The following is a 23,766-nucleotide window of genomic DNA, read 5'->3' as shown; positions in this document are numbered from 1 at the left end:
ATTTGATTAGTTTTCGTCATATTCTGCTTTTTCTTTTACATATTGAGAGTTTTCTATGTATTTATGTATGTATTTATTTGTTTATATGATTATTCTAAACATTCCAGGAACACCAACATTGAACAAAGAGTACAGATATTTACTATCCTCAAAACTGAAGAAGAATAAACATTAGTATTCTTTTGTGTGTTTGTGGGCTGGTTCAGTGAACTTTATTAATGCTATTCAAGAGATTAGGGCTCCCTGGGCCTCTTTATTCTGGGGGGTCTTGGATGGAAACTGAGGAGAGGTGCTCCGTGTTGAGGGCTAAATTGCAACAAGAATTCCTCAGCAGCTAGGTTGCGTGGTCCTGGGCTTCTCACTCCTTGAAGATCATGTTAGCCATGAGACCTACAACCCTGGTGCTGTATCCATAATCTTTGTTATACCAGGAAATACGCTTTACAAAGTTGTCATTGAGACCAATGCCAGACCAGCATCAAAGGTGGAAGAGTGGGAGTCACTGGTAAAGTCAAAGGAGACAACTTGGTCCTCAGTGTAGCCCAGGATGTGCTTTAGTGAGCCTTCAGATGCCTGCTTCTCCACCTTCTTGATATCCTCATACTTGGAAAGTTCCTACAGTTGGCATGTCAAATCCATGACAGACACATAGGGGGTAGGAACATGGACGCCCATGCCAGTGAGCTTCCCGTTCAGCTCTTGGATGATCTTGTCCACAGCCTTTGCAGCACCAATAGATGCAGAAATGATGTTCTGGGCAGCCCCATTGACATTATGCCACAGCTTTCCAGAGGGACCATCCACAGTCTTCTGGGTAGCGGTGATGGCATGGACTGTGGTCATGGATGGCCTCAGCCAGGGGGGCTAAGCAGTTGGTGGTGCAGGAAGCATTGCGGGCAATCTTGAGTGAGCTGTCATACTCCTCGTGGTTTACACCCACCACAAACAAGGGGGCATCAGCAGAAGGGGCAGAGATGATAACCTTCTTGGCCCCACCCTTCAAGTAGGCCCAAGCCTTCTCCATGATGGTGAAGACACCAGTAGACTCCACAACATACTCGGCACCAGCATCAGCCCATTTGATGTTAACAGGATCTCATTCCGGGAAGGTAGTGTCAGCCTTCCCATTCTCATTCTCGACTGTGCCATTGACCTTGTCATGAGTAGAGTCATATTGGAACATGTAGACCATGTAGTTGAGGTCAATGAAGAGTCATTGATGGCAACAATACCTACTTTGCCAGATAAGAACCTAGCCTTGGCAACCAGGAGTCCAGTACGACCAAATGCATTCACTCTGACCTTTATCATTGTGTCTAAGGGAAGAAACTGGCACTGCGTGAGAAGATGTGGCTGCCCCTGGTATGGGGAAGAGCAGAGATCCACATTACCATTTTTTATATTAGTATTATGCACAAATTTTTCCTGCTGTATTTTGTCATTTTTTCTACATTATTTTTCTTTTTTTTTTCCGTTTTTTTTTCCGTTTTTTTTTTGCATCAGAATTTTTTTTTATTAATTTATTCTTGTTACATCTCAATGTTTATCCCATCCCTTGTATCCTCCCATTCCTCCCCCCCCACCCCCATTTTCCCATTATTCCCCTCCCCTATGACTGTTCCTGAGGGGGATTATGTCCCCCTGTATATTCTCATAGGGTATCAAGTCTCTTCTTGGCTACTTGCTGTCCTTCCTCTGAGTGCCACCAGGTCTCCCCTTAATTTTAGTAGATGAGTAGCACTGTCACAATTATGGGTATTTTAGGTATGATCTAACAGTTACTTTATTTGGCTTTTCTTTCTATTCATATTCCTCCAGTTTTGTTGGTGAGAATGTTTCACTAGAACAGGTAAATTCACTTTTTTGGGGGGTGTGCTGTAGTTTTCTCTGCTATTATACAGACTTGCCAAGAAAAATTAAATGAGAGTAAATGAACTTATCCAGTAAATGCCAAGTCTTCAAGAATCATGGTTGGAATAACAAATATTTAGACATTCCGTCCCTCCGCCGCAAATCATAGCCATTTCTTCTTCATAATGCAAAACTATGAATTGGTCATGATAAAGTTAAGGGAAAGTGGAAGCCTCCCGATTCCTCTCTCTACAGGCTGAACATTTTCATGCCATTTAGAGTTCCTATCAGCCTAGAACTGGGCTCACATTAGTTCATCCTTGTTTCTTGACAAATCTAGTGTTCCTAGAACTTTGCATTCATGTAGTCTAATGGTTATCCAGTGTTTCATCTCTGGTTATCAAAATCCTTTTCTAGAAATATGCAAGCTTTGTTTAATCGCTTGAACCAGAGAGGCTCTCAACCCTGCTCAATTTCGTGTCCTATTCCACCAGAAGAGTCAGTATATATGAGGCAGGTGTCTGATCTAAGCAACAACTGTGAATACAATATGAGCTCTGAAAAGCTTTTCTTCTTTAATATGTAAAAGGAAGAACATAGATAATAACCTAGATAAAAATAGATTTTCCCATCTACAAATATATGTCAAATATGAATGTCACATAAAATCCTTTTCTTCAGTTTCAAACACACAGTCCCAGAATTACAATTCCTAATTTAGCACTGTTTCCACTATATTCCTTGAGTCTTTGGTTCATGTTAAGATCCACAGTGACTCATGTCTTATGACTTGGATTTAGTGTTCAGAAGTCTATTGACTCTACTCTTTAATTCAGATCCTGATTGTTGGTGTGATCCGAGGTATACTGTTACCTTTTCCTTATGGTTAAGTTCTTTCAATATTTCAAATGGGACTGTAAAACCAATGAATTCCATTCAGACTCCATTCAAAGTTGCAAACAAATAAAACTTGGGAACTCTGTAATTATTGATTAAAATGTTTCACATTAAAAATTCTTCCTGTTTTTCTTATGATTCCTATTCTACTTCAGATAATGGTTCGTTTTCCTAACACCCTCCCTTAGTGAAGGTTAATCTCTCAGTGTTTGCTGTAACCACTGTTATTTCATTTCCTTCTATGAAAATAAGTTGAGGCTGTTATTTTAAACCAGCTGGCATTTTCTCTAGAAACTTTTAGGAAATTGTCCCACTACACTCTGACTTCCTATATTGCTGGAGAGAATGTATCACTAACATAGTCACGTTAATTTATGTGTGTTTGAAATTATATAAGTTGTTGAAGGGAATATGTTTTACAGAAAATGACTTTGATGTTTGACAATTTTTTCTAATGAGAATAAGTTTTAAAAATGTAATCAGAGGCTCATTACTATGTTTTGGATGGGAGAATATTCCCAATTTTGGGATTTTGTGATTCTCTAATTTGAAGAGTAGTAATACATGCTACTCTTTCTAGAAATGCTGTCTGAGAAAGATAAAATGAAAGTCAACAGTCACCGTCCCTGTAAGAGGTATTTTATGTATTTTGTACAGTGATTAAAAATCTGTTTTAAAATGGATTTGCATCATGCTGCTTTTCCTAGATGAAAGATCTTTAAGCAGTGGCTTAAAAGCTGATGGGAAATGAAAGGTAAGAAAGAGAGATGACCTTTCAGGGGGGCAGAGGAGCCTGGAGACAGCACTTTGAAACAGGAGTTTGTTTTTATTTTTAAACCTAAATGTAGTATGGTTGGGATGCAGAAAGCTTGACAGAGAGAGGGAAAGGGAGGGACAGAAGAACCAAGCATGGGCTACAAACTACAGGACTTCATCTGCTCGATACAATTTAAACTTTTCCCTCAACCACAGCTCTCACTTTAAACTAAGAGAACCATATAATATTTTCATTTTGGAACAAATGAGTTTATCAGCATTATGATCATGAAATCTAGGTTGCGGGATGACAGCTGTTGAGGTTCTCAGGATAAAGGTTGAGTGTGTACTTCACAAGAATCCTAGGTCAAGACACCCTATTATCAACGCGCAAATCTGCTTATCACTTTCTGAGATACCTTCTCCACAAGAAATATTTCAAATAATGCTTTAATGTCAATGAATGAGCTGTCTTAGAGTTGTGTGATTCCCTGGACAAATAGTTATGTTCCTTGCACAGGGAGACAACACTCTCACTTTTCATCAGTATTTTGTAAATCAAGAAATTAGGAGCTTCTCAGCCCAATATGATGAGGTTTGCCTTAAGTCCTCAAAACCCCAGTGGTTTATTGATAAAAACACCATGTTCACCATTTCAGTAACTTGAGTGATTTACCTTGGCCCTATGACAGGGTAAGGTTGTCAAACAAGGCTGCAATTTGTATGCCATCACATATTTGATGCAAGTCCTTTTTTTTTTTTTTTTTTTTTTTTTTTTTTTTTTTTTTGATTTTGATGACATAGGATACATTTGAGTGATATTTGAAAACAGTCCCTTAAGAAAAATCTTATTCACTTTTTTGTTATAGCCATTACTGTGACACATTCAAAATTATAATAATGATCATTATAATTAAAGGTAATGATTTGAACAACTTAGATTCTGTACAAGAAATTGGGCAAAAATTATGTACCTAAAGACCCACGCTTCAGAAAAAAAAAAAAAAAAAGAGTTAATGCTAACAAGCTCTGGAAAAGAATGGCTAACTGGTGTGTAACACCATTTTTGTTGTCCCTAAATACCAGATTTTCTCATCTTCTTTAAGTTTAAGAACACTTACACTGTTAAATGTATTGACCGGCAGAGAATCACAGGTGATGTGACCACTCCATGTCTGATTTTATATCAAGGTATCAGTAATGACTCTCTGTGCTTTCATATACTGAAAAAAATGCAAGAGCATGCAATGGGCTACCAATGAGTCCCATGAGCATCATGAAATATTGAGACTGATTGCCAAATCTCACATAGACAAGGCACGTTCACTGTATGACAGAATTATGCAAAACATGAACTTCTATTGTATAAACCACTTCCATTTCCAACTGTTTATATTTTGATTAATAACAAGAATAAAATTAGCATTTGAATCCAAGTAATGTCAGTTGTTTACTGTTCTGGTGAATTTTAAACTTCAGAGTATTGCCAGTGCAAGGATCTCCTTAATTAAAGACGTATGATGTAAAAAAGGTATTCTTAAATTGTGAATGGTCAGAGGTGTCTGCCTCAGTCTCATTTTCACTGGTTAGCCTCCTTCAGTCTCCCCAGAAGATTGCGCAGGTCACAGGGAAAGACTTTGTGATGGAGAAGATGGTAAGATATGAGGGATGAACGTCCTCAGGTCTCATGTGATCACGGCAGGTGTACATTTAGTTGACTCTCATATTTGCAAAGATGTTATATGGATAATACTTGAGCTTAAGATCCTACAATATCCAAAGGGGCTGGCTAGTGTATGCCACTGTCCAATGTTTCTCTATAAGATAATATCTTTCTGACCCTGTTTAGGAAATGAATCTATCTTCTAGTCCAGAGCATAGCATCTGTCTGTTTGCCACTCAGGTGTGACGCGAAGAGACACTATATGACAAACCCTAGTCTAATATGGCGCTTACTGTTACAGAGAAGGAGCTTTGAGTGTTTAATAGATTCTAAACCTAAAAAGTAAAAAGCACCCTGTAGAACCTGAGGTAAGGGAGCAATAAGGGGATTATTGAAGTGGATGTATTTGCATTTCCACTGTAAAAATCAGCATAAATAAGACACAAAAATAATGACTTGTCCAAGATTATACACAGAATGAATAGAACCCAAATACATTCTTTATCCATCTTATTTTTACAATGAATTATATCCTGAGGATGCTTGTGTGGGCATGGCATTCTATTTCACACATTTGTTGGGATTGTGTCTTGTATTTTGAAAGCAATGCATGGAGGCATGGATGCAAGCTTCTTGTTGAGAATTAGAAATTGCTGTCAGCATGGTTCTGACAATACAAGTTTTAGGAATCCATTTTGATCTTGCCACCTTCAGAGATAATAACTACTATCACCACTACTTTCAGAGCACTTAGTTAGAGTTACTTATATGTGTATCTCTCAGTGCAATGGTTTGGATCTTAAATGTTCTCATAAGGCTAATAATAATAACAACAACAACAACAACAACAACAACAATAATAATAAAAGGGATATCAGTCTGAGATGGGGCTATGAGAGAGATTGAGATAAGGGTACCTGTGAAGGAATGCAGGGTTGGTCATCAGTCTGTGTGGCCTACGTCATTAGTGTTATCGCCTTTAGGAGATGCTGGGTCTTTAGCCATTTTTCTTCTTGTTCCTTTCTCACTGCTATGAAGTGAGCAGGTTTATTCTATCACCCTTTGCTTGCTGCCATGCTGTTCTGCTACATCATAGGCTCTGAAACAGTGGAGCAAAGCAACTGTGCACTTTTGAAGCCAGGAGCCCAAATGAAACTTTCTTCCTTTTAAATTAATTATTGTTGGGATAATCTTATTGTACACTGTGTACACTTTACCCTTGCTATTCAAATGCTGATTTTTCTATACCACTATCGGGTTTCAATGTGGATGGACATGTCAGGCATTGCAATATTTATTCTAAGTATTTCCTGTTTCAAGTTTGTGTAAACATTCCCACCATTTGTTCTCCATTCTGCCAATAAAACACTGACCAGCCAATGCTGAGCAATACAGAGGATAAAGTGACAAGTCGGTGTCCAGGGAGGGGAAAAGAGAGAAAGGAAGTAGGATATCAATATTGAGGCATGAGGAGACGACCAGGAAGCATGCTGAGAAATGAATCAGAGCCCGGAGAAGAGTAAAAATGGAAGTAAGATAGGATATTTGGCTGGGAGAAAGCTAGACTTGCTTGGAGGTTTAGGATGGAGTATTGCTCAGTATTGTTTTCTAGTCTAATTAAATAAATCATAGTCTCCACCAGAAAAACAATGCAAACAGTACAGGGAAAAGATACCCCATCTCCAGCTCCACCTTCACCTCGAACTTTGGAAGAACCACAGCACTTCCTGAGCCTGGGATTTAGCATACCGATATTACAGTGGTCATTATCAAACTATATATAACAAAATGGTAAGCAGTTTCAAGCTGTCTAATATGCTACCATTTTTCAGAACAGCAGTAAAACTCAATGTAATTTGACTGGAACTCATGCCAGCTCTTTCAGGTTGAACCCTCCAGAGAGGAGAGGAAGCATGTTGATTTATTCTAGTTTCCAGGAAGTTCATGCTTGCTGGCACATCTCCATCCTTTCCTCTATTTCCTAAAACTCCTGACCTGAGATATTGTTTATTTACCTTTCACTTTGTATTAGGGCAGGTATCTAGCTTTCGCCAGTGTCATGCAGCAGAAGTGAAAATGTGCTTGTTCAGATTAGGCTGTGGGAATCCCTCTGTAGCCTTGTGCTCACATAGCTCTGTGATCCATGGAAGCATGCTCTCGCTAGGCTTCAGATCCCTGCAGGAGGAGAATTGTCACATGGATAAGAAACACCCATATTAGCCAAGTATAAGCTAATCCCAGCTGCCATTTGATAGAAAGAAACAATTATTGTTTTGAAGTATAATGTCATAGTATGAAAGCAAACTTAGAGAGTTGGCACATACAGACTTTCTTATGTCCTTCCAGAGGAATAGAATGGTACATAGTGGAAATGACCATTCTGCAGCATTGAGAATTTTACTTGGTGATTCACCTGTGGGAGTGGTTGGAGCTTCCTGCTGCATATCAAGAACCTTTCCTCTTGTCTAAAAGTCCACAGGTTATCCTCATTTTTCTATTTGAGAAATGTCAGGCTTTTATTAAACATAATGCCTTCCAACACACGCTGAGGTTCTTAGCTACCTATTTCCTATGTCTTGATATCAAATATGTATTTTAGTCAGTATTTAAATGCTATATTTGTACTATTAGTGTGGCTTCTGATATCTTGAATGCACACACACACACACACACACACACACGCACACACACTCACACACACACACACACATACACACATGAGTCCATGCATGTATGTTTGTGGACCATATGTTAGCCATATACATGTGTGTGCACATGTGTGTATGCATATTTCTTCTATTACATCCTCTAAAATGAATGCAACAAGAAGTGTATCCCTCTGCTATTACTGAGATAAATATTAGTAATCAGGTAATATTTTAAACAATCAGTACACTTTTCTTTAGCGCTAGAGAAAAGAAATGGAGCTTACTAATTTCTGTTCTTTCCCATTTTATTCTTGTCTATTGTGTGAGTTTTTGGGAAAAATGCTAAAACCTAGCTATCCTCGCAGGTCGGCAACTGTGGTGATGATGTTCTTTTTACCAGTTGACTTTAGAGGATAAAGAGAGTGAAAAGTGAACTAGTAGGTTAGAAATGCTAGCTTCATTGTCTATGCCCTTCTATTTTGTTCTGCAATAGAGCTCCTTAAATTAATGAGCACCTCCTACAGAGCACTAGGAGGGATTAAGCTACCTATTACACAAGAGATGAGGCAAGCCCTGTTGTGTTGTGAGGTTTGAACTCTTGGTGTTCTCTACAAGCTGCTGTGTTTTGGAGCGCTCCTTATAAACTATTTGAAGAGAGAACTCAATTTGTCTCCGCTGTTTTGTGCATACTGACTTCCATACTCCCACAGGGCTTAGATGAATCATGTGGGTCAATAAATAATTGATAAATAGAAATAAGCGATGTAGCTGATGGACAGGACATTCTCCACAGTTGAGTGGAGAGTGGGGCTCACTTTCACATGAACTCTGGTGCCCCATATTTGACCACGTCCCTTGGATGGGGAGGCCTGGTGGCACTCAGAGGAAGGATAGCAGGCTACCATGAAGAGACTTGATAGCCTATGAACATATATAGGTGGAGGAGGTCCCCCTCAGCCACAGTCGTAGGGGAGGGGAATAAGGAGAAAGTTGGAGAGAGGGAGGAATGGGAGAATACAAGGGGTGGGATAGCCATTGAGATGTAATATGAATAAATTAATAAATTATATTAAAAAAAGAAATAAACGAATGTCTCTGCTACCCTCTAGAGTTAGGTGTTTCTAGACCTTTGAATCACATGAGTGCATGTGCCTGTACTTGGGCCAGGGCTGCCTCTTTCCATGTGTGAGTAACAGAATGGGATGGCACAAACAGAGGAAGACTGTATAAAAAGGATTTGAGTATTTTTAGATTAGTTCGATTTTTATTTATGTCTGTGTCCGTATGTGTATATATGAGTGCTGGTTACTTTGGAAGCTGTAAGATTCTATCATATGCCCTAGAGATGGTGGTTCTGATCTTCGTGAAGTGGGTGCTGGAAGTAAACTAAAGTTTTCTGCAAGCACAGTTATATGTCCTTAACCAATTAATACTTTCTCCAGCCTTATGAAGCTCAGTTTTTTCAATATATTTAAATTGTAATAGAGTTACATCACTACCCCATCCATTTTTTCTCTCTTGTTCCTCTCATGTGTTCTACCTCTTACCCCAAGTTGACAGATTGTCTTTGACTGTTATTGTAAGCACAGGTATTTAAGTATAGCATGCTTAGTCCACTTTTGTTGGTTATGTATATATGGCCACAAAGATAGCCACCTTCTGTTGGAAAACAAACAAGATGTGCATCCTCAGGGAGATGCTAATTCTTCATTTCTTTTTTTTTTTAATTTAAATTTTATTAATTTATTCAGATTACAACTCTGTTGTTATCCCATCACTCATATCCTCCCATTCCTCTCTCCCTCCTGCTTTCACCCTATTCCCCTGCCCCACTATATGGGTAAGATCAAACATTTAAGTGACACCACATGCTGGCAAGGATGTGGAGAAAGAGGGGAATGCAAACTTTTACAACCACTTTGGAAATCTATCTGACACTTTCTCAGAAACCTAGGAATAGGGCTTCCTGAAGACCCAGCTATTCCACTCATTGGAATATACCCAGAAAATGCTCCACCACACAACAAGGACATATACTCAACCATGTTCATAGCAGCCGTATTCATAAAAACCAGAACCTGGAAACAACCTAAATGTCCTTCAGTTGAAGAATGGACAAATTCTTTATTTCTTAGCAGTTACTGGTTGCAATTTAGTTCACTGGCTAGGAGTACAATCTTGCAGAATTCCACTCTTCCACATTAGCATGCCCTTTGATATTTGCCACTGTCCCTGTCTTGTTTATGTAGCCGTATTTAGGGAAGACTCTTTCACAGTACACTTCCTGGTCTTCTGGTTCTCACAATCATTTTTGCCCTATATTAGCCATAGGTGCAGGAGATGTACTGTAATTGAGTTTGTAAGAATTTGAAACAATGATGGCAACTTCAACTTTTGTTTTAAAATTTTTTTTTTGGGTGGGGGAGCAAGTTCACATTGAAAGTTAGAGTTTCTAAGCTAGCCAACATGTAGTTGAAATATACAACATCGCTAGAAATTGATGAACAGATTTTTCTACTTATGTTTTCAGGGAAAGAAATTTTGTTGACTCTTTGGGAAAGGTCCAGCCCTTTGTGAATATAACACTTTTGATGGATCTGTGGTATCTTTTTCAAGTATCAGATCGTGGACAGGAGAAAAATCAGAGCAAAGAAGTTGATGTATGTCTTAAAGTTTTACTTTCTGGTAGGTAATGAGGTTCTGAATAAATGTAGGGTTCAAGGTAATAGGAAAGCTTTCCTTATTGTATATGAACCATACTCAGAAATTCACAGTCAGAACTTTGGACCAGACCTCACTGAGAGTGCATTAGATCAGAGGGCAAATTAAGTATCGATAGAAATATTTTGAATTGTCAATATGTCTCCTCATGATTGATATCTTTATACTGCCTGGTGATATCAATACATTTAGAAACAAAAGGACAATGTTGTAATATTATATTCTTTTTATGGAATCATTCAGTGTAATCTAACTGCAAAATTCTCATTACTTAGTTAGATAGTATGTCTTACGGTTGACTTTTAAAAGCAACAACAGAAAGAGAATGAAAACATCACTTCATCCTTTGTGTACAAAATCATCCTTTCAATCATACTTTCATCTGAAAATAGTACAGAAAATGTCAAATACCTTAAAGTTCTTGTGATGTCGAGACAGAAAAAAATTATTCACAGGGGCATCTTGCCAGAGAGTGCCCTAAAGAAAAAGTCTTTATGGGGATCCAGTGTTAATTTTATCAGGAATTTTTTTTCTAGGAAGATATTCAGATTCCCTCACAGTCCTCCCAAATACTCAAATACAACACTTTTCATTTCTAGATAATGTTTTCTGAAGTATAATCAGAAAGTGAACAGACCAAGTACTGTGACTTATATCGCAACCTCTGCTTTGCTTCCCGCAGTTTCTTCACATCCATATCCCTCCAGAAAAATTATCTTTGTGTATGTATTAGTGGTGTGTGTACATAGATGTGTGTACATAGATGTGTGTTCATAGACGTGTGTGTGTATGTGTACATTCATGAGCTTGTGGATGCTTTGCAAGAATGAGGCCCCGAGTTCACAAATCTAGAGTACATATGAAAATCTCGGCATGGCTATGTACTTATGTCTGAACCCTAGAACTATGTCGGGGAATAGACAGGAAGATTTCTGGTGTTCCTGTCTGCCAACCTACCTTCACGCCCAAAACTGAGAATGATAAACCATAACATTTACTCTCCTCTTCCGGCCTTTCAATGCTTGTAAATACATGCCTGTCATTACACATATGAATATACTATACAATACACAGACAGAGATAACACATGGAATGGAAATACACTTTCCAAAATTATGATCACACAAACTTATCACCTTTATTATGATCAAACAAATCATCATTATGAGAATCATAAATACTACACTAAAGGATAGCTGTATTGAAATAATTTAAACCAGTAATACAAGGACAATTTTGAAGTCAATCAGAACAAAATGATATATTTTATACATGTGTACAAAAATAAAAATGACAGTAGATTTTGAAACAGAAATAAAGCAAGCCAAAAGATATGATGTATTTAAAGTGGTAAGAGACAACAAAACAAGTTATAAATCCAAATCCAGAGAAAGAATTTTGAAAATATTAAGATTTCCTTGTTTTTAATAGCTGAAATAGTATTCCATTGTGTAAATGCACCACAGTTTCTTTATCCATTCTTCAGGTGAGGGACATCTAGGTTGTTTCCATATTCTGGCTATTACGAATGAAGCTTCTATGAACATAATTGAGCAAATGTCCTTGTTGTATGGTGGAACATCTTTAGAAAAGATCATTTTGAGTGAGGTAACACAGACCCAGAAAGACACGCACGGTATATACTCACTCATAAGTGGATATTAGGCACATAATACAGGATAACAACACTACAACACAGAGACTGACACATCAACCAAGGACCATGTAATGATGTGATCCTAGATCTTCTGCTCAGATGTAGTAGCACAACGTGGAGAGTAGAGACAACTTCAGACAAAGAATCTGGCCACTGAACTTTGCCTTGCTAGGCTACAGAGAAAGAGGTTACAGGTAGTACAGATGGCACTTGATAGGCTGAGGTCAGATGTTAGGGGAGGAGGTCTCCCCTTTCTGAGGACCAGAGGAGGGAGGGAAGGGGATCAGGAAGGGATGAGGGAGGGAGATACAATCAAGAACTGCAGAACAAGCAGGTAACTTAAATTGCCAATCCCTCTGTATGGGAATATCTCTGTGACTGCCTAAGACATGAATGTCTAGGCATAGACAATGCATCTTGTTGGTTATAGAACCCCTATGAATTATTATTAGATGCAGGTCTTCATATGGTATGAATGAAGATTTACAGATGTCTTTGTTTTTCTGTTCATACAAAGAGCAAAGAACCAGGCTTAATTGCTCTGTGCATCATGCAAACCTTATACATTTATAATTTTAGGACTGTATAATGCTTGGGAGGAATTATATGTTTTCAGAACAAAAGAGCCAGGCACAGACATTGGATCAGACCTGACAGGATTCATTCCTCTCAGCATGCTGGGCACTGACACCCTTCATCCTTCATGTTCCAGCACCAAGTGCTTCAGTTGCTGTGCCTCATCAGAGCAAGACAGCTCCCAGGACACCTTCAAAGAAAGCTTCCAATCCCAGTTGGTCCAGCATTTTAGACTATCCCACACAGGATCCTAATTAAGCCTGGAAATTATCAACATTTAGAAACTGGATCACAAATGCTATTCCTAGCTTGTTTAATGATTTCCCCAATTTTATTTGGGCCTGTACAAGACTATCAGTAGGAAGAAACCTTAAGAGAATGACACCCCATTTCCTTTAAGGGGGTTCAGTAAGTTTTTGGTTGATTTTTTTGGCTATAGAGGGTTATTTATAATGGCAGTTGGTTATAGGTTATTATTGGTCTTATTTAGAGAGAAAAAAAAGGTTGGACTCAAAAAAGAGAAAACATTAAGAAATAAATATTGTCTAAGATATATAGAAAAGCTTAAAGAATTTGTTATTAGCCACTTGACACTGCTGAAATATGGAATGGAGTCCTTCAATGGGAGGAGTGTGTGCATGCCATAAAGCACATGTGGAAATTGGAGGACAAATTCAAGTGTCAGTTCTCTTTTCCCACCTTGCTTGAGACAGGGTTTCTTGTATGCTGTTGAGTAGGTATTTCAGAGAGCTGGCTCTTGAGCTCTGTGGATTCTCTTCCATCTTCTATCTTCCAATAGGAACACAGAAATTACAGTTGTATCTGTGACTGAAGAAAATTTTTATGTGGTTTCTGGGTATTTGAAACCAGATTCATATGATTTCATAGCCAGCACTTTATCTACTGAGACATCTTTTTAGGCTGATGTTAGTATTCATGGTATAGATTCCAGGTTTCACATGTTAACTTGAGCTACCAGATTCAGTATTACAAATTCAAATGTTTGTGCGCATGTGCAATTAATTAGAATATCCACTTCTTAGTGTTAAGGGTACCAGTTTCTTTAGCTTGATATGAAAAGTGTTTTACTGAGTTTACCTTGAATGACATGTTGTCCATTCCGGAAATATGTTCTAATACAAGATCTAGAAAATACCCTAAAACTCTGTAACTGGCTCTACTAAAATCTGGTACGACTGCAGGGAAAGCCACTACTAAAATGGGCTCCTTGGTTGAAAAGCCAGTGATGAGGTCACGGAACAGCAGAAAATAGAGCAGTACTTTGTCATCAAATTCAATGTGATCAGCTATAAAAGAGAATCTAAGTGCCAGAAATTAGTGTAATGACTGTAGAGAATCTGCAGTGGTACCTAAGTGATGACAGCTTTTTATAAAGGAAAAGGACCCACAGGTTACTATCATTTTGTTTGATTTACAAAATAAGAGATACTTGAAGATGGGTAACGAGAAGTCTGGTGTGGGTTGCTATGGTAAGGATGAAAGATTATCACTCATTTCTCAACACTGACATTCACTCAGTCCACTCCAAAATAAGAACTTCTTAGCTGTAGAGAAGTCCTCATCAGGGACAATGTATATCACTGTTGCTTATAGCGTTCTCTGCCAGAGGAATATCATCCTGTGGCCTAAAGATTGCATGTGTCACAAGTAAGCTGTAACATGGACAAACATCATATCGTAATGTAAAAATTCTGGAAACCTTCAGTGTGGCCTGAATTGCTGAACCAATATGACTGTGCATTGGAAAGGAGAAAAAGCCATATTTGAGAGAGATGACTAAGTGCTTAGTCTGAACAGAAGGTTATTCCTGGTAATATCAAATGCCAGAGTCCCACTATATAATGTAGAAGACCATGATGGCTCAATAAGATCATAGTCAAAATCACTTCTATGCTAATAAGTCTGCAGAGAAGCATTTTGGTCATTCTGATAATTACTGAATACAATTGGCATAAGGAGGCAATAATCACCATACTGATGGTTTAACTTTTGCTGAGGTCTATTGTAGAAAGACTAAATGGAAGCTCTTGAGCTTTGTCTCTCTGCCAAGATATTATATTAAAACAGATGTGCTACCCCACCCAGTAGGGAATTGTAGAGTTTGATGTAATTATGGCATCTTCAGAGATGCAGTGGTACTAATGCCTATTATATCCCATTTCATTTACCAGCTTGACTTGGACAGGCAATTACATGAATAGTGACTGATTCTTTTAAGTGTTCTCAGGTAGCAAGAGTCTATCTACAGCTGCTCTACTAGAGACAGTATGTTTATTGAAGAAGGTCAGGATAACCCCAATACTTGGTTTGTAATTTTTTTAGTTTAGATTATGCCATTATGTCCATATCCATTTTTAAAATATGACCTGGACAGTTGACTGGATTCTCAAGTTACAATTTCACCATACTGTTTCAAAAATACATAATTTACTGTTGGGTGAGAACATGATCATTTTGACATTCCATAAACCATCTCACTAGTCAAATATATGGATATTAAATATGCTGATTGTACCTGATTGACACATTATAAGTGAGTTGAATGAACAGATAGCTCTGATTTCAATAACACCAACTCATGCTGTCTTGTATTTTTTTTTTTTTTTTACTTCTAGCCTTTAGAATCTGAAGTGACACTTTACAATCAAATAATTAAGAAAGAACAATCGTTAGTCTGATTTAGAAATGAATCACTTGATGAGATGGCACCTACTTAAAATGGATAGCTTGGTACTATTGCTTATCCAGAAATGACTGTGAAGATCACTGGTGAACAAGAAAGTTCATGATCTATAGAATGTTCATCAGGATATTTGATGATCTACCGTGAACTCAGTGAGAGATATTCTGAGTTCAGACTGACATTTATTTATGGCAAGTAGCACATAGTTTGGATGCATTTTCATGTGCTTGAGGGACAATGTTAGAGGAGAGGAGAAAAGAAGTTTCAAGGAAAGTGTGTGTACTGGCACTTCATAATAGACACAAATTTTAAGGAGTATTTGTAAAATATGTATATAATACCAGCTATTTTTAAAAGAGCATGAATTACAGAGTAAGAAATGGGTATATTGAAAAGTCTGAAGGGAGGAAGGGAACGCATAAATTATATGATTGTATTTTGACATTAGAAACAAAAGAAGTGTTTTTTTAAAAGTGTTTGTTTCAAGTGATATTTATCCACTATCATCCATCATAGAGGAAACTGTGCAAGGGAATGTGTGAGTGTGTTTCTCTGTGGTTTTGTATGTACATATTTATGTGTGTGTAGGTTTACACTCATATAATGTGAATACAACCATGGATGTAACTGGTCAATGTCATGCATCTTCAATTATACTTCATTATTATTATTATTATTATTATTGTTGTTGTTGTTGTTGTTGTTGTTGTTGTTGTTATTAATAATAATTTGTTCTCATTGACCATGGAACTTGCCAATCCAGAAAGAGTGGCTAACAAATAAATGGTAGAGGTCCCCCTGTCTTTGCCTTCCCTGAGTCAAGGTTACAGTTACATACCCACATGTAACAAGTTTTACAAGATTTAATCAGGTTGTAGGAGGCAGAACTCATGTTCTTATACTTGTACAATAAGCACTAGTGCACTGAACCATATCACCAGCAGCCATAGGTGAAGTCTAATAATCAGTTCTGACAAGACCATCAGTGTATGAAATAGTAGACTTCTGGATGCCAGTCTGCTCATCTGTTCTACCTGTAAGGCTCTTGTTTAATGAGCCCATGAATACAATGGTCACAGTGACATCAACAGAAGTTATGCATGGGCTGAACAACATGGATTTTTGTTCCCTAAGGCTTACCTTCCTACTGTCTGTGTCAATTAACTGCTCCTTCAACAGAAGAACTCAACAGTACATACTTAACATAGTAACGGAGAGACAGAAGAGAATTTAAATAGACTTTCGTGTGGAAGATAAGTTGGATTTTAATCTTCTATTACTAAATGGAAGATATTTTTAAATTAATTGCATACAAAAATCAATTGCATACATTCTTATTCTAGATATAGATTTTCATTAATTTCCCATAATGCTTTGCAAGCTCTACTACAAAGTCATAGAATGCCTTAATTGCTATTATAGTGTTTGATATATTATTGTGTCAAATAAAAAATAATTCTGGCTAAAGAAGTTAAACAAGTGACTTAAGTCCATGGAATCAGCTATGACGTCACATAACCAATCATCAAGAAGAGGTTACTCTTGTGGAGTAGTAGTGCAGTGTCTTGAAGACAATGATGGCTCCCTTTAGAATCAGCACATTTTGAAAGCCCAGTGCTCTTTCTAATACAGTACACTTTAAGTTTCAGAGATCATTTTAAGTTTACTTCTACCATGCATTCAAGAATCAGACAACAAGTATGTGAATCACTATTTTAAGTAATTATAGTCATTGATTTCTGCCTCTTTCTTGACTGCTTTGACACTTTAGCTGTTTTGAAGGTGTGTGTCTTCAGGAAAAGATTACTTTTGACAGGGAAAGAATATAAGAGATATAAAAGGAGATAATCTACTGGCTTGAATGATGGCTTTTGATGACCGAAACAAATTGAGGTGGCTGCTACACAATGCGGTAACTATGCCTTCACTAGTCAAAGGTATTCTCTTGGGTTCCTATGGCACTGCCATATCTAACAATGTTAATGGAAACATACAACCATGCACAAAAGGCCCATGGTTGGAAATGACAGCCATTTTGAAAGGATAATTTTGGTCATTCAACTTTGTAAAATATGTAGAGTAAATAAGGTTTGGTAGAAGTCATGGGTATTTTGCATATGTATCTAAGGATGACACCATAGATATAAACTACAACCTTGTGGTCAATTTAAAAAAAGGGAAGGCAATAGTTTTCCATAATTTTATTTCTACTACTCTGTAGTGTTTCTATGTAGTAATGTAAAATAGTTCTCCAAATTTTATATGTATTTCTATGGCATGTTTCTCTTTCTTTTAAAAATACTTTCATCTGAGTTATAAGAGATTAGATTTGCAGTTTAGTCTTTGGGTACCAACAAGATATAAGATAAATATTTATATTTGAAATATAATACTATCTGCAGAATACCAAATCTGTCAGGACTCTTTTTTTTTTTTTTTTTTCATTTTGGAATATGGTGAAAACTTCATCTTTAAGAAAGATGTATGCACCCTGTTAGTTTATAATATCTTGGTATGTTACTTTGATGTTGCAAGTAATTTAAAATTTATATAAAGGAGTACAAGTCCAAGCTAAACCAAAAAGGAGTAGACTGTATGATTTATTAATTTGCTGTATGCTTGAATATAAGCTTTGCCACATTACAAGCAAGAAAATTTCTTTTAGCATCTTTTTACTAATATAGAGATAATGTTGAATTTCTTGAACTAGAATACAAGAGGGACACTGAAAGAAGAAACTCCCCTAAGGGTTCTGCTGCCGTCCTTGGGAGTTGGCTGTGTGACATGAGTGAACCTGATGAATCCTATCATCAAAATGGCAAAATTCTGGTCCTCTGAAATTTGGCAACTCCAAGTTAGAAATGACCTTTTTGTGACCATCTCTCATCAAAACCTGTATGCAAAGCTCTCCAGCACATACTTTGTCCTGCTTTCATCTGGTGCTGTCACTCAGTATTCAAGTTATTTCCCAGGCATACTGCGCTTTGGAAGGTTCCTGCTTCCCATGTGCCCACTGCATGCACACATTCTGTTACTGATCTTCTGGGGGAAATGTTATTGCTTGCCTGTAAATGAAGTTCTCCCACACAAACTTGGAAAAACCTTCTCCACTTCGAACCTTCACATTTTTTCTATCTTTACGTTCTCCAGGTTAAAATGTTTATTGCTTCATTATTACCACAGTTAATCACCAAGTCCTTTAAGCCTTTATTTTACCCACTCCCTGGTTCCTCTCTACTTAATCAATCAGGAACACTAATACCGTGGAAGTAATCCATTGCCCATTCTCCTGTATGTGACTAAAATACTTTTTGGTTCACTCATGATTTGGCTCTATTGTGGATTTCCTCTCTGGTATTAAGACAGATGTGTTGTTTCTCCCAGGGAAAGTCTCATATACAGTAATAACACACTTCTGTTTATAATTAAATTTGCATAACATAACTCAAGGTGACTCAAACCTAAATAGTAGGATTTCTATATTAAACGTCTAGAAGAAAACTTTTATGATATGGAATTTATATATAACTTTCTTATAGATGATACAAAAACCACAGTCCATAAAATATATGACTGACAAACTGGATTTCACCAAAATTAAAACCTTTTTCCTCTTTGAAAGATACTGTTTAAAAAATTAAAGGTCACAAAGCTGGTTTGGAGAACTTTGAAAATGAAATATCTGATAAAAGATTTATAACATAAAGTACTTCTCACAAATCAATAATAAGAAAACACACATCCTAAGTTTAATGAGGCTGTGACAAATAATCTTGATTATCAACTTGACTTCATATAGAATCAACTAATGGACAAAACTTTTGGAACACTTAAGGGCTTTTCTTGTCCAGGTAAAATCAAGTGAGAAGACCCACTCTTGCTGTTGCTATAAGAGGGTTCAACGAAACAGCTTTTGTTCTTTTCTTGTTTGTCATCACCTTTTCTGGAGAGTGCTTCTAACATGTTGTCACAGCTACTGATTTGTTCTGACACAAGATATCAGTTTCTTGACCTAGAACTAACTCTTTTATGACGTATATGTAGATTTGGCAAATGAAGGCTATGCACAGGTGGTTCATAAGAAAATAAAACTAAATGGTCCTTGCACATTAAAAACAGCTGCCCGTGGTAGAGAGATGTAAATTCAACTGACAGTGTAAAGTACATCGTTACTCTTAGTTTTTCCCACAGCCAAGTCTGAAATATTGGGTTAAAGAGAAAGAGGCAAAGGAGTTGCTTGGCAAACTGAAGTAGACATAGGCTCAGAGAGGACTAGGAAAAAAGGAATCAGCTTCTTAAAGCACCAAACATAGACCGAAGACCTATGAACGCTTCAGGAAACCTGACCTCTTCAGTACATGATTGGCACAGCTGGGACGTCGAGCCACATGCACTGAACAGCAATAGAGTTCTCAGTCTCTGCATTATGAAGGTAACTCTCATTGGACTAATCAGATCATTTCAGGTAGGACATTTTAGTAAATGTTTGTGTAATATATAGTAGTCTTTCTTACAGGCTTTTGTTAAGAAAAACTTAGTCATAGTCAGATGTTTCTTCCATGTCACCTCCTAATTGGTTTACTCAAAGATTGGAAGACTGACTGGTACACAACCTGTGTCTAATTGTGAATGTTTAGAACAGCCTGAAAAAATGTTCCTACACCTATGAAAATGCCTGGGTAAAGAGTCTGAGTTTTCTGGTCCCTAGGAAGAATAACCAGGAAGTGAGAACCACTCTCTAGCATCTCAAGACTTACCAGTGAGACTATATCCACTCACAGCTCTCTTTCCCTCACTATTTACCTATAGAAAGAACCTACTCTTAATATCTCTCAATACAAAGTGTAAATCTCTGTATGGAGCAAAGGACTGCTGTGGGAAATTATAGGAAAGCAAACTTTCTTTTTGAAAAAGCTTGACTATTTCTTTCGAAAGTAGACATTTCAGTAACATTTGATTCTGTCATTCCAATAATTAGTATTTACACAGAACAAATGAAAGCATATATTTGTGTTGAGATTTTTATACTAATATTCTTATGTTTTATCTTTAATAGTTCCAAAGTGGAAACAACCTGTCATTAAACAGGTATAGAATAAATAACTTGTGCCATTTAAAATAAAAGAGGACAAAATACTTACATAAGCACAAATGTTTGTACTTCAAATTAACCATGATGCTGGAATTTAATGAGATAACAATGATAACCTACTATATTACTCAGATTGTGTTCAGTTTTAGGAAAAGACAACTAATCTACAATGACTGCATGAAGACTAATGTGTGTCATTTGACTGGAGAATGGAAGAAAATGTAGCAAAAGAGAGTGAAACCACACACTTCAAGTCTGGCTGTGAATGGGAAAAAGTGAAAGCTCTATGAGGCTTTTGAACACAATATTTTTGTCTTTTTTATAAATTATTTTTAATATATATTCACTTTACATCCAATTCATAGCCCGATAAATCCTCTCCTCCTAGACCCTCCCTCCCAGAGTCTTCTCCCTCTCCCCTTGTCCTTAGAAAAAGAGGAGCCTACCCCATCAACCCACCCCAAAAACATCAAGTCACATCAGGACTGAGATCCTCATCCACTGAGGCCAGGCAAGGCAGCATCGTTAGGACAAAGTGGTCAAAAGCAGGCAACAGAGTCCATATCATAGACAGTTCCTGCTTAATTTACTAGGGGACCCACATGAAGATCAAGCTGCCCATCTGTTACATATGTATAGGAGGTTCAGTCCATTCATGCCCTTTGGTTGGTGCTTCCGTCTCTGTTAGCCCCCATGCATCTATACTTGACTCTGTTGGTTTCCTTGCAGCTTTCTTGTCCCCTCCAGGTGACCATAGATGTGAAGCACAAGCATATTAATTTAGATGAAAATATTAAACATAGTTTAGTTCTGATAGAAAGAAACAAATAGGGAGCTGGTGATATGGCTCAGGGGGAAATGTTTCTTGGCACTAGGCCTGACATACTGAGCTTGATCACTGTGATTCACTTAGTGGAAAGAGAAAACTTAATGCCACAAATGGTCTTCTATACTCTACATATGTCCCATAGCATGCACATGACCTCTCTCTCTCTCTCTCTCTCTCTCTCTCTCTCTCTCTCTCTCTCTCTCTCTCTCTCTCTCTCTCTCACACACACACACACACACACACACACAAATAAATAGGAAACACACACACACCTTAAAATAAGAAGCCAAGAGAATGATTTTGTAGCTTGGCTAGTGTAACCATGACATTATCAAGGATTGCTTGTTAAGTTTTGTTGATGTGGAAGGTTCCACTTAAGTTCTCTATTTGCAACACAGGAGGTCCAGGGTATAAGTAGAGTGAAGCTCTGTGCACCTTTGGAAATCTTCTGTGCCTTCGCTATGCCAGGCCTGACATCATCAAAGCACAAGTTGGAGTTCCAGGCCATTACCAATGACTGTGCTACTTTTAGTGTTCCAGTGACTTATAGGACTTATGTGGAAATATCATAAATCTTATACAACACTTTTCAGCCTTTTGATATTTTTCTGATGTTTTTGTTGTGTCTGCAATGTGTTTTCATTATTCGTCCCTGTTTACATGCCCTGGACTCTAGGTAGCACCCAGTGGACATTCGTCACTCTGATTGGACAACCTTGGCATGTGCTTCTGTTATTCATGTAGTTTGCTATATCATTTTTAACCCCTCAAGAGGACTGAGTCTGGATTCTCAATGCTTAATCAAAGAAAAACAATCTTGAAACTTCTACAAAGTAACCACTATACCATTTATCTAGCCTTTCTCTGCAGTTTCTTCTCTTTATCCTAGTAACCATAATAGTTCATACCCAGTAAAATCTTACAACTAAATAGTAAAAGAGGCTGAATTTTTCCTACTGTAAACATATTTTTCTTTGTAAAATTTGTTTGAGATATTATGACCCGCTCATCACTAAATATTTTTCAAGTGTCTGCTGTTGACATCATTTACTATGTAATTTAGTACAAGTCATTTTTATATTAATATTACAAGCACATGCATTTATAAAACACACACACACACACACACACACACACACACACACACACACACACACACACACACACACACACAACCTCTCTATCCTAAATAAAAAACTAAAAGGAAGCAAAGAATTTGACAACATTATTTAGAGGTGCTTACAGCATTGAATCTATGAGGGAAAGTATGGGTGCCAACCATGTGAGCAGAAGACATACATAAACATGGGAAGAATTATAAATAAAAGTGACCTGTGGAGAGAAAGGTGAAGGCAGCAGGCCTCTCTGCTTCAAAAGATCAGCTCCATTCAGGGTGGAGTGTCAGCTGACTCCCTCTAGATGTCTATGGCATTAACAATGTAACAAATACACAGAGAAGGGACCAGCCCTGGGGATCTGGAGATTTGGATTCATGTTTGACCTTTGCCATTAATTGCTGAGAGATTGCAGATAGATAATTGAGCCTTAGTTTAATTATCTATAATATGATAATAATTAAACTTGTGCTATCTACTTCCTAGACATCAAAATGATTAATTTTTTGAGATTATTAACTATAAAAGACCACTCTGATCTTTCTGTTACTGTTGATATACAGCTAAGTATAAGACCACCAAACACAGAAATCTTGAATATAATACATGTGTAAGCATCAATGTCTGCCTTTGCATGCAGATTTGATCCTTTATTTTTAACTGGTATGTGGAGGGTCACTGGAAGCATAAGGTGATATTCCAAAGCTGGAGGTGTAACTGTATTTCTAAAGTGTGAACACATGTCTCGCTGCCTCAAATATTTATCAGGAGGAAGTTATCAAACTGGGTGGGGGTTGAAAACTACTATCATTTTTAACACACTTTAAAATAATAGTTTAAAATATCAAATAAAACGTGTTTAGTAGACCAAGGCTTTTCATTTCATATTTATGGCTTTTGTCTTAATAACACCTATACATTATGGAAAATGATTCTTTAGCTTCTTAATATTTTCCCTTCATGATGTATCCAAGGCCAACTGGGTTTATGCATAGTCTCATACATGGGATCATAGGGTGGATCAAAGCTGAGTTATTGCTTTGACTAATGGCAGTCTTTATAAACTCTTATGGGTCTCACAAGAAGCTTTCAGTAAATACACCTTTCAAAAAGAAAGAAGACTTTAGAAATATGGTAATATATTGTTTCCATGGTAATACTTTTGAAGCATTATTGGGTGAGGGACGAAGAACTAGAATAGCTCTGTCACCTTAGGACTCACCACAAAGTTTCATTAGCTCTGACTTTGCTTATTTA

At 37.3% G+C, this 23,766-nt stretch overlaps 1 pseudogene; it reads right to left on the bottom strand.

The window, feature by feature from the left end:
- Nucleotides 1-358: 358 nt before the first annotated feature.
- On the bottom strand, nt 359-1,311 carry LOC127206207 (glyceraldehyde-3-phosphate dehydrogenase-like; annotated as a pseudogene).
- Nucleotides 1,312-23,766: the final 22,455 nt, after the last annotated feature.

The sequence above is a fragment of the Acomys russatus genome, chromosome 23 (assembly GCF_903995435.1).
Source record: "Acomys russatus chromosome 23, mAcoRus1.1, whole genome shotgun sequence".
In the NCBI taxonomy this organism is placed as follows: Eukaryota; Metazoa; Chordata; class Mammalia; order Rodentia; family Muridae; genus Acomys; species Acomys russatus.
The sequence above is the reverse complement of the archived record's forward strand: the minus strand, read 5'-3'. Positions and strand labels throughout refer to the sequence as shown.